Source organism: Amblyomma mixtum, chromosome 7 (genome assembly GCF_055824585.1).
Source record: "Amblyomma mixtum isolate Tamu chromosome 7, ASM5582458v1, whole genome shotgun sequence".
In the NCBI taxonomy this organism is placed as follows: Eukaryota; Metazoa; Arthropoda; class Arachnida; order Ixodida; family Ixodidae; genus Amblyomma; species Amblyomma mixtum.
In genome coordinates, this window is record NC_143018.1 from 44,563,492 (window position 1) to 44,576,105 (window position 12,614).

The 12,614-nt window shown below is 43.5% G+C and overlaps 1 pseudogene; it reads right to left on the bottom strand.

Moving 5' to 3' along the window:
• LOC149335855 (putative serine carboxypeptidase CPVL) overlaps positions 1-8,082 on the bottom strand; it is a 30,113-nt pseudogene extending 22,031 nt beyond the window's left edge.
• Positions 8,083-12,614: the final 4,532 nt, after the last annotated feature.

Genomic DNA, 12,614 nt, shown 5'->3' on the forward strand with positions numbered 1-12,614 from the left:
GCCTGAGTTGATTCGGGACGTTAAACCCCAATAAACCAATAAACCAAACACACACTCACTCACTCATACACTCACGCACACTCACTCACACACTTACTCAGTCATAAGTTCACTCACACACGCACTCACACGTCCAAGAGGCAGACTTTGAACTGCCATCTCAGACGAGGCTCTTGCTAGGTGAAGGCATACGGCTCTGGGTGAAGGTCGTGCGGCAGTGTGGTCGGGGTCCTTATTTTGAGCAAAAAATAACGACGCTGGTTGCTTGATTATGCGGTGAAGTCTGGTGCGTGGCCGGCACAAGCAGAACACCGTGAGATTTTGTTGCTTGCTTATGCTCCTCCCTTTTTGCCGGTAGTGCATCTTAATATGGGTGAGGGAACAATCGTCCTTCTCTGGGTCAGTTAAGAGTGCAATTGTTGCATCAAGCTGAAATTTCTATCGGGAAGCCTGTGATCTGCTTAGCTCGACTTTACAACGGCAGCTACATTACGTGCACGTCTGGGACACAGCGCTGAAAATTAGCGTAAGGCAGTTAGTCAAAGTGTTACAGCAGAGCACACCGAACAATTCGGAACAAAAACATTTTTGAACGGGAAACAGTTTATGAAGGCAATTTTTTTTATAATGTTAAATTTCACTATAACAATCTAATATCCGCCGACCACCGGACGGCAGTGCTGAATTTTTTTGCTATGAGCGTTTTTGCTATTGTCATAAGCGTTCCTAATTGCTTTTCGGCATATGACCTGATTAAAAAGAGGCGGCTTTAGATGTAGCTGAATAAAGCGTTACGTGTGCTGAAGACTTACAGCTTGTTTTCGTAAGCTGTAAAACTTTCCAAGGTGTAAAATAGGCCTCATTGTTTGAGATTTTGTCTGTGCAAACTGATAAAAAAAGGCAAGCTTCTCACCTCTGTGGAAAACACTGCGTCTCGAATGACGTTGAGATAAAGTTTCCAGTGATCAATAGTGCTTCATGCACCGTCACGGTGAGGGACACCAAAATTAAAGACTTTAACCGGAGTCGGCTAGAAAAGCACCTACTGATGTGTAGGATGCTTTTGTTTGCTTACGATGTCGTACAAGTGGTTGTGCAGAAATTGTGAGACGGGGAAGTGCTATGCGCACATATAGAGGATCCATCACTTAAAATGTTGCTCGGCTCGCTGCAAAATGTGCATTTAATTGACACCTTAAACGAATCACGATGATCTTTGCAGACGGGGGACCGAGCATCATTTTTCTGTCTTAATCATCATAAATTCATTTTAATCACCCTACATTGACGTATGTAAGGGCTACTTTAGGAAAGTTTACCTTAGAAAAAGTTCGAAGGAACGCACAAATAAGGAGTGACAGATATCATAGCGAAGCTAGGGTGACCAAGGGAGAAAAATAAACTGCACTTTAAGAATGCTGCTCTTTGAAAAATTTTGTTGAAAGGTTATTGTAATTAATTGTAAAGAATATATATCAAAGAGAATTCATGGCATGAAATCTCTGCATGTGAGCTGAATATCTAATTATACAAGAAAAGTGCTTTCTTTGGCACCTGTTCACGTCCTTTATGCCCTGAAGTACACGAAATAAACATAATCCGGCGCCAGTAAGAAGTAATAAATAAGAAATAATTATTTAGCATATCTTCGCAGCATGTAGCGTTTTAGACGGGACGTACTGGAAATAGAAGATAACAGTGTGGAAACATAACACTGAAAACTTTGTACACATAAGAAAACTGAAATACAAAGAAATATATCGTGAAACGCAAGGAACACAAAACAGATAGACAAGGAAAGAAACTTAGAAGTGCGTTGGCTTTCTGGAAAATTCGTAATTCTGAGAAATCATGTAGACATAGACAAAGGCCACATACATGGTATAGGAGCTGTAATGAAAAGAGCATCCCTATTAACGATGACATGCGCATTTAGTCTTTTTGTGCTTAAAGGTGCGTGCAGGCATCTGGAAAGTACCACCTGCTTTTGTTTACAGCTGCTCATCTAAGCGGGACCACAAGCACAATGGCGTGCTGAAGTGAGAAATTCTCTTTTAGTGCAGCAGCAGGTGAAGGCTTGCTTCTGCCAGCTAGCGAGTACTGCAGAAGTCTACTGGCTTGAAATGATCGAAAGCATTTATACCTTATCGGTAATCACAGTGAAAAAATTGCGCAGACACACGAGGACTAAGCCGAGACAAACACAAGTTCTTCTGTTTGTCTCGGCTTGGTCCTCGATTTTTTTCAGTATGCATATCAGCCAACTAGCCCAAATTTCTGCTGTCCTTATTGGTAGGGCTGTTTGTATTTTTATGGTTTAGCACGTTTTTTATCTCACAGGAGAAACATACAGATGGTTAGACTTAACTGCAAGAGCCTGGCGACATCTCTAATCACTGCATGACTTACAAAAATGTAGCACACCTTTCGGAAACAGTCGTTCTGGCTTACTCCCGGAACTCACAAGTAGAGAAATCATCATCATCATCAGCCTGACTGCGCCCATTGCAGGACATAGGCCTCTCCCATGTCCCTGGAATCAACCTGGTCTTGAGCCAGTTGCGGCCATTTTATCCCCGCAGACTTACCGATATAATACGCTTACCTCACTTTCTGCTGCCTCCTGCGAAGCTTGCTCCTCTTGGAATCCAGTCCGCTATCCGTAACGACCATCGATTACCTTTCCTTCGCATTACATGGCCTGCCCATGTGCTTTTCTTCTTGATTTCGACTAGGATATCATTAACGCGCGTCTGTTCTCTCACCCACTCCGCCCGCTTCCGATCTCTTAACGTTACGCCTATCATTTTCCTTTCCGTAGCTCACTGCGTTGTCCTTAACTTAAGCTGAACCCTCTTCGTTAGCCTCCATGCTTCTGCCCCGTAGGTGAGTACCGGTTAGATACAGCTCTTGTATACTTTTCTCTTGAGGGATATTGGTAAAGTACCTTTCATGATTTCTAAGCACTTGTCCATGGGCTACTCTCCATTCTTATTCTTCTACCCGAGGCATGCTTAACAGGGTTAGAAAGGTGTATGACCATGATCAGCCAGTTGACGCTGCTTAAGCATGCGAGGAAGTATTGACGACCACTTTCGTTTTTGTTTACTTGATTCCTTGTCTTTCTGCGGTATTTTAAGCACATCAGAAAAACTAAAAAGCGCCAGCACCTCAACTTCATTTCGTTCCTTCAGCTAAAAAAGTTGTGCTGTATGAATTCACGTATGTTCGGCCTTTCAGTCTTTTCAAGGACAGCACGATAGACAGCTGCGCAAAGCCACTACTTTTGACGGGCTCAGTTTTCGGCGAATAATATGCGCGGGTACTAGGCCTATACACCCTGCGAAATGAACCTCCTGGAGTTCTCTTCGGTTGTTGTACTGTGCCTTGACGCATGGGGAATTATTGGTCTCGTAACCAGAACAGGTGGTCTTCATGTTTTGTTTCATGGCGGCCACGGGTGCTACAAGAAAGGATGCCCACTTCGCTAGAAACAAAAGATAAGCACGTTTGTTTTGCCATCGACTCGGAATTGATACAGCTGCCTTGATAGTGTTGAGATCTCGTTTGAGGTGCGGTTTTTGCTAACGACAAATAGCTAACGAACGAAGTTTGTGTTACTGAGCATAGATTTAACATGAACCAACACCTGCGTGAAGCTTCTTTATTTTACCGCGACACCTTTGTTTCATATTACAAGCCACGTTTCTTCAATGGGTCAGGGATCCGTCGTAGACGTGCTGAGTGCCGCAGTTAACTTGAGCCCAGGGTTTACAAGAAACACGCCGTTAGCAGAAATGAAACATAAACAGTGTTCGCAATTAAGGAGAGCTATTTCTGAATCGCGCTAACTTACAACTTATAAAAATTAATATTGGAGATTTAAAAGCTATGTTTGCACAGTGCTTCAGTGCTTGCCTTTAAAATTATTGATCAACTATTTGCTTACTTTCTTTTTCGTTCCGCAAAGCACTGTTACATTATGTTTTCATATGTACAGGTTCCATCAGAAGTGAATGGAAGGCAATATTAACGAAAAAATTTAATCATTTCCCCTACAATTCATGCATCCTTGAATACATATGTGCAGTTTAATTGTGATTGTGCGAACTGCATTTTGCACCAACAAACAAGGACCAGTATGCTTTAAATTTAAAGAAATTAAAAATTTTCAACAAAGTCGCCTTCAATTTACTTTTTACAGTGAGTGTGCATTTAGTTATAGTACAATGTTTTGCAAAATGTTACTTGTTCTTGTATGACTGTTACTGAGAAGAGCGACTGCTGACGCGCCACTGTTGCTGCACCGACGGCGACCTCTGAGGCTAGTGCCTAGTCAGGAGAACATGTTCCCTCCTTCTGCCCTGCCTCAAGGGTAAGAACTTTGTATTACCTCAATGAACAATTAAGAAGTACTGTATAACATACCGGCACATATGACATGTTGCGTTGTGCTAATTTTTTTTCAGTACACAGCGCATGCAGGATATTTAAAAAAAAAACTGTGGATAGACACAATAAAAGAAACTCGACTTTTTATTTCTTGCTAAGAGGCTCAAATTTAAGACACAGCTTGCAACCCGTTGCTCGTCTTCTTGAGCAGCGTTCTGTGAACTTGTGCACAGGTCCGCTCCATTCATTGATCTAAATTGAGCTACCCGCCTTGGATAAACTCATTCAGGAGTAAATACACCTCATCTTGCTTATCTAATGAAGTGTAGTGACCAGCACCTAACAAAACTGCCTCGGTGAAGTTGTGCAGCTTGATAGTGTAGCCACACATGCCTCGACACCCTTCATGAGGCTTCCAAGGTACTTGAGGCGCACGCCGATACTGCGCAGCGTCCGTCCATTCAAGCGTACGGAAGTACTCTCGCACCTTTGCCGACGGCAAAAGTGTATCCATCGATCCCGTGTATAAAAGCACCCTGCTTCTATTGAGGAGAAGTTCTATTAAACCACTGATATCCCTCACCATATCCGTGTTAAGGCTAAAGAAGAGAGCCGCCGCGCCTCCTTCAAAGTCGGCTTCTTGCGAAACATGAATGCTCTCCCTGAAGTCGTATCGTTGAACATATTCCTTGTATTTTCGTATTTGTCTTGGCAAATCAGAGTACAAAGCGCTCGCGTGGCGGCATTCAAATGACGTCAGTTTCTCGAACAAGCTCGTGTCTTCCCGAGAAGTGAAAATAGTGCGCCTCAGCAAAAGTAAAGCTTTGTCGACATTGCCTTCAGCCTTCAGCCGTCGCATTTCCTCGAAATATTCCGAAAAAGTCCGGCGTCCATCGTCGGTAAGCATTGCAGTTCGATAAAGAAATTCGCTAGAGTCTGCTACATCGAACACTGGTCCTACAAAAGGGCTGCCAGCGATGACTCCTCGAAGGCGTAGAGGTACATTTTTACTTGGAGTCACTAGGAAGCTGTGAGCGATGCCGACAGCGTACCTTGCTGCAAAGGATAGGAAAATAACGCAATAAAATAATTAGCGTTGAGCGCCTTTTTAATAAGCTTAAGTATCGTAATAGCACTTCTGAGTACCAAAGGGACAATACTAAAGCGAAAAGACTGTCCACAAAATACCTGGCTTGGAAAAGTTTTATCGAGAGTTAATTGTGTTTTCTTGCAATTGCTTTTGCAGTATTCATGAGGGAAGTTCGGCCCATCTAGCACGATAGATTTCGTTTTTAACAAAGAGCTTTGCGAAAAAGGAGTGGTTTGGTAATATCTGCCACGTTGACAAAACTCTTGTAGTTGGTTTTAGACATTTAAATGAAATCGACCAGGCCTGTGTTACTTTCGAGTATCGTGAAATAAGTGAACTTGAGAGCGGCTGACATGAAAAAAAGGCCAGGAACGTATTTGCATTTGTTATTAACTTATAACAGCTCGTGAAATGTGGGACCGATTGAAAGAGAAACTCACGGTGTTGGCAGTTAGGAATTGTGATGACTTTGGTCGCAACTTAGGAGGCCTTAGTTGCAGACCAGGTGGTGGGACATTGTGATGGACAAGGTTCGGGCTATCGCTTGCAAAATTTAGTTCATGGCACATCGTGAATGCAGGAAAGGAGCGCTTCTTTGATTGGATTTCAAGTTACATTTGCAGTTCAACAAATAATGTCGCTGTACAAGTCGTATTGCGAATAATTGTATCATAAAGAAAGCATAGTTCATTGAATGGACATCGACTGATAAATCAGTAAACAAACTAAACTTCGTCATCTGCGCCTTTTCTTATCGTAAGCAGCTTAGTGCATCACATCTGAGAACAGTTCTCGTTCTGGGGTCCTTGTATCTGTGGAGCACAGTCACACGATTTTAAGTCCACATGTTAATAATAAGCTCCCAGTAAATGCGGTTGCATACCTGGGACATTGCTAAATTCGTTTTGAAAGAAACTATTTTGTCAAGGCCCGAAAGCCTTAGTGCTTTATTACGTTTTATTTACAAAACGATTTCGGACAGCGTTAACGAAATAATGGACGCTTTTAAAAGCGCAGCTGCTTAGTATTCTCGCATACTGAGCCTGACAGGGAACAAAAATAAGCACCAAAATGAATTTTTCACATTCGCAGGACCCTTGAAAGGGGTTAGCCAGTAAAAGACGAGGTCATGGCCTTTTTATTGTCAGTTCCTTATATACAGAAGGAAAAAATTACTTATTAATTACTACCTTATGCCCCGTGGTGGTGGTAGACTCCTCTTATGATGCTGGTTGTGGTAAATTTAGGTGGGAAAGTGCAATGGTGCTTTATCCTATTGCACTGTTCCAACGAAAATGAACTATGGCTAACAAACGGACACTGACAATGACAAACGCGGTACTATTACGAACTGCTGCTAGCTACTATTACTATTACTAAGAAACGCAAACGGTCGAAAAACCTTTGCGCTGTTCCAATCGAAATGAACTATTACTAACAAGCCCCATTGTCCATCGTACTACGATATAAGCGTCCAACCAACCTGCGTATGACTCCCCGGCTGCATAAAAGTCCCGGTTTTTGAAACCCGGAAAGAGCAGCAAGAACTGCCTCAGAAATTCTGCGACCTCCAAAGCAATCTTTTCAAGGGTCTGCGGGTAGGAGGCCGGGCTATCTGCGAAGCTGTATCCGGCACCGACCGGCAGGTCAAGGTAGATGACATTCATGCTCTGTTGTATGGCTCGAGTCCTCTTGTAGAGATTTCCGTTGGCATCGATGCCCAGGGGTCCGTTGTTCAGAAATTGACCGGCCAGAGCCGACAGGCCAGGTCCTCCCTGAGACCATAGGACCAGCGGAGCGGTCGATGGCTTTTTCTGAAAATGTGTTGAGCGTTGTTATGTGGGCGTATTGTTTGCTGATTACCGCTATTACAGCTAAGAATTTCGCTCTTTAGCTGCTGTCAGTTGACATAATTAACATACTTTATTTCGCAGAAGCACAAAACCGAAAGCGAAAGAAGAATAAAAGGGAATAGAACTCGCAGGAAGACAGAAGGCAGTGCTTTTTACGAATGAAGGTGCATAATGGAAATAAAGATATAGAATATATATGATGACGCAGGAAAAAAAAATCATGGTTTATTGCTGGCGTGCTTCCTGCACTTACATAATTGCCGTTAAAGGTCATGTGGCTTTGCTGCAATGGTGATGTTTTGACTTAATGGGGAAGAGGCCTGGACAGAAACGAATATCACTTTGTTTAAAACAGTTGTCTTGTTCTACACGTGGTATTGTTCCTTGGACATGCTTGCTGCCTCTCTGCCCTTTCACAGGACTGGTAGGAGTTGAGATGCGATTACTGAACTGCTCTGGTAATGGTAACTGATATATTGGCGTGGAGGTGTTTTCGCAGCGTTGATATTTCAAAAAGAAAACATTTTCTTAAATGAAAATGTTATGGTGGCCATAAAAGTGACATCTTTTCTTTATTAGCATCAGCCTCTGAGGTAATGTCGGGTAATTCTGCAGCGTATGGAAAAAAGAATAAGATTAGGAACTCACTTGGGCTTTTATAAAGAGAAAGAACAGGTTGCTCTGTGATGTCTTGTTCACAGTGATGTATCCAGAGTAGGCTGTGGCGTTTGCTTCTTCTTTGAACATTTTCACTAAGCTCTTTCTCTTTGCTATTTGATATTCGTGTTTTTCAATAAGGGGCGTCAGAAACAGTCCTCTTGATTCCACAAAACTGTAAAGATGACGGGCATATGAAACTGTAATCCGGCTGTGACTTTTTTACAAGTTGAACGCAAGCTCGTTGATTGTTTATGATCTGTATATAATAAATTACACGGCACTTAAGACTACTTATTTGCTGTTAATGCTAAAGCATTTGGGTGTCATCGTGGGCTATTAATTACATTTTTAAGTAGCTAGTACTTGTTCGCTAGTAGTAAGAATATCTTAAAGGCTTTTCGGGTGAAGGCCTTTAGTTCAAAGGCCAGAAGGCGAAGGCCTTTAGAGAAGACCACTCGAAATACGCGTGCATACAAAGCATTGCCTTAATTAAGTGAACCATCACGTCATATCCGGTTTAGCAGCTGTAACTTCCGGTTTCATAACGTCACTCACGCACTGTTCTGGGACCATGGTGACGGCACAGTGAATTGTCGCGGCCTGGCTTGAAACACACTTTAAAATAAATTTTATTTTTCTTTGTTTCCTGATGATGTAGGCACGGCCGATGACATCATGAGGCCACGGGAGGGTTCGGATTCGTTTCTCGTGGGTGGTCAGTCAACGCCGGATATTCTGACTGGTGGGCCATACAATGCTTTCACATTAAATAAACTGGCTGTACTAGGCAACTACTCAGTTAAACAATCGTATTGTGCCGGCGGCTTGATGGCGTCGGCTGCTTCACGCTTACGCTTCCTAGGCTCTCGCTCCAGCTCTGCTCTACTGGCAGGAACCTCGTCCAAGACGGCAGCTCCAGAAACTGATGGTTCACCCTCTACGCGTTATCGCCGGTGCCGCTCTCGCTGCTGCGAGGTCATTCCTCGGCTTGGATACGCCGCTTATTGGCTTCTTGTTCGGTGGCGAGGGGAAACGGGTCTTGTCGACAATTAGCCTCACGAGTACTAGCGTGACACGCCTCCTTTGTGTCGACTTCTTGTGTCGACTTTAAACCCTACAAAGCTGTGCTGGTCCGAGGGTAATCTCTCGTTCATTTTTATTTTTTTTATCATTCTCTTGAGAGGAGGAATAAAACGGTAATAAAAAGGGCAGCTGCTTGTGCCATCCATGCGCGATGATTATTCGGTTTGGTATTTTGTGTCTCCAGCCTTTCTAAAAAGGTATTTCTAATTAGCTCACTCTCAGCGAGCAGTTCGCTTCAAAGCTGCAGCTGCTCTGGCGGAGAAACAAACACAGAACCCATTCGACCGGCTTCGGCCTTCGCGGCTCTTATAGCGACCGGCGGGTGGTATCGCTGCGTTTATTCTTTCTTTCTTTCTTTCTTTCTTTCTTTCTTTCTTTCTTTCTTTCTTTCTTTCTTTCTTTCTTTCTTTCTTTCTTTCTTTCTTTCTTTCTTTCTTTCTTTCTTTCCTTTTTCTCTTTCTTTCTTCCTTTCTTTCTTTCTTTCTTTCTTTCTTTCCTTCTTTCTTTCTTCCTTTCTTTCTTTCTTTCTTTCCTTCTTTCTTTCTTCCTTTCTTCCTTTCTTTCTTTCTTTCTTCCTTTCTTTCTTTCTTTCTTCCTTTCTTTCTTCTTCCTTTCTTTCTTTCTTCCTTTCTTTCTTTCTTTCTTTCTTTCTTTCTTTCTTTCAGTCTCTGTGTCGACAGCAGTGTCCCTCTATTTTCTCCTCTTATTTCTTCTCTATTTTCTTCTCCCATCACAGCCCCTCTTTTTTTATTAACTTTTTCTCCAGGCGGCTTCGATCGATGACCTTGGACGGACTTCATCCACGCCAGTTCTAGAGGTGTGCCCCGTGTAACCGCTTAGAGTACGTTTCACTCTTATGTGGCGACTGAAAAAAATCTGGCAGGCCACAAATTTTCGTTGCCGACTGATTATGAAAAGTAAATATTCATCTACGCATAACCGTGATGTGAGCTAGGTTCTGTAACGATGATAAAAAGGGTAAAAAAGGTGACGTTTTCCATAATTTAAAACTGAAAAAGTTTTGACCTGATCGCTTGGAAGTCTGAGCGAAGGAGTCACGAATAAACTTTCTGCAGGCAAAAATTGCTTCGCATCTTTCTCTATCCTTGCTTGTTTGCTCAGGGAATAAAAAAATTCTATAATAGCATAGTTTGAATTTTAAGTAACTGTTCGGCTGCATTTTTATTGGGTGCCCTTGCTAATAACCTCAAAGTTGAAGACATTTTCCAAAGGTTAAGAACAAATTCTTCTCTTTTAAAACATGAACTGCGGTGAAAATGTAGCCACCTTCGTTCCCAGCATACCATATGTGCTGAACGATGCCTAGACAGATAATGCTACTCACCTCAGTTGCGAGGTCTAAGGCTGTGGTGAACGGAAATTAGGATTTGCTTAGCGTGCGGATGTGCCAGTGGGCAGCTTGTGCGAAGATGTTCTTCGTGAAACATGATCTTATGGATGGTGTTGAGTGCGGGCGCGACGTTGTACCCAGTAGACGTAGCTTGTAATTAAGAATATGTTGAGTGTTAAGTATTTGTTTTGAGCTCAGTGCATTATATAGCAGAAACTATGTTTGATGGCTCTGGTGCGACAAAACGAAGAACGGTTTGTCGTTTTGCTGACACTGCGGAAGGTGGCACTAGCGAGCAATTACAGTGCGCATACATTTAGAATATTGAGAAAAGGTTACACAATTTCTACGCAGTTGTATGCATATGTAAACGTAGCCAGTTGAAATGAAACCTTTTGCCAAAACTAGCGTATTCTAAATTCGCATGATATGAAGACCGAATTGCACATTGCTTTGCTTACCTCCAAACATTCCAGACACAAGACAACAGAAGAACGAGTGTCCAGGTGTTTGTAGTATTCATGACGATTCGAAGCCACTGAATTTAGGCAACGTTGTTTGCACTTCTGAAATGCCTGCGGTATGAAAAATAAAAAAAAGAGAATTTTCCACTTGATTGCTTCCGGCTACCGAGCGCTATCCCGCGCCGCACTGTAGCGTGTGTGGGCCCAGTTGGACTCACCTATTTTTTGATTTCATACAACTCACGGCCATCGTACATCCCGCCGACTAGTCGACACTGGGGATCCGAGCACAGCGTGCGGAAATAAGAGTGGATGCTTACAGTCGCGTTGGAACAAAGTAGGGATGAAATCAAGACATTATTATCAATCTGTTGTCTTAGTTAGGAGTTACGTTTGCTTAGCCCTGACGCTTGTTTTATTCCAATACGTTAAAGTGGGCTGAACGATCGAATTTTTTGCGATTTCAGCTTGTTCATTTCTTACGCAAACTTCAGCATTCGCTGTTCTCTCGGCAGGAGCACTCATACAGGTAGCTTTAGAATGAGGCCATGACCAATCCTTTGGGAACACGTTGCTGGCGTTCATGTTTGCTTGAGCGAAGATTTAAGATGGTGGCGAACGAATCTCTGGTCGTCGTGACTCAGGCCTAATGCGAAACCACCCGCGTCTGAGTGATGGTGAAATGTTTAGGGGAATACACCAAAGTTCATGGTTTATGGTTTACAGGGGTCTGACGTTCCAAAGTGACTCAGGCTACGAGGGATGCCGTAGTGAAGGGCTCCGGAAATATCGACCACCTAGAGTTCTTTAACGTGCACTAACATCGCTCAGTACACGGGCTTCTCTATCACGGGCTCAGTACACGGGCTTCTCTAACATCGCTCAGTACACGGGCTTCTCGCCTCTATCGAAATTCGACTGCAGCGGCCGGGATCGAACCCGCGTCTTTCGGGTCAGCTATGAGCGCCATTACCACTGAGTCACCACGGCGGCTGGAATACTCCAAGCTGCCCAAGGTGCAGTAAATTTGTAATATGGGAGTAATTACTAACTGCTATCCCGGAAAACGCAGCCATATGGCTACAAAGGAAAGCTGTACACCTATGCTTCGTAGTTAAAGCAAGATTCGTCCTGTTCCGAGGTTGAACCCGGGACCACCGCTTCACCGGAGCAGTCGCTCTACCAACAGAGCTAACCGGGACGGCAAGCTTATGGTAGGGCGAGAGCGAATGGATCAATAACTTGAAGTGGGAACTGTGATGGTCAATGTTGGTCAGGGGAACAGTGATGTAGCGCAAATATTGGAAACGATTAAGAAACTCGCTGGTGCGCAATTACTGCGCCGCTGGGGCTCCTGCGCTCCAAAGTTAGCGGTTTAATCCGATCTTCTTGGCTGCTTTTTTTCTTCTTATGCAACTTCTTGGCTGACGCAGTAATGGGACCTTATGGTGAAGGGGGGGCGGTAGAAGAAGCTTGTAGTTCAGACAGTCTGAAGCGTCGAGTAGTTACGTAATCTGCGAATGGGGAGTCCGCTCTGTAGGGCTGCATCCTTGGTCTTGCCGGCGATGGGGTGACGTACCTGGCATTTATGGCGTAATGGGCTTGAACACCGCCGATGTGGATGGCGCCGGATACGCTAGGAATAATCAACTAACAGCTAAGCTGTATAAGCACACGTAACTACGCAATAAACTACGTAATAAGACTTGGCCGTGCTTTCA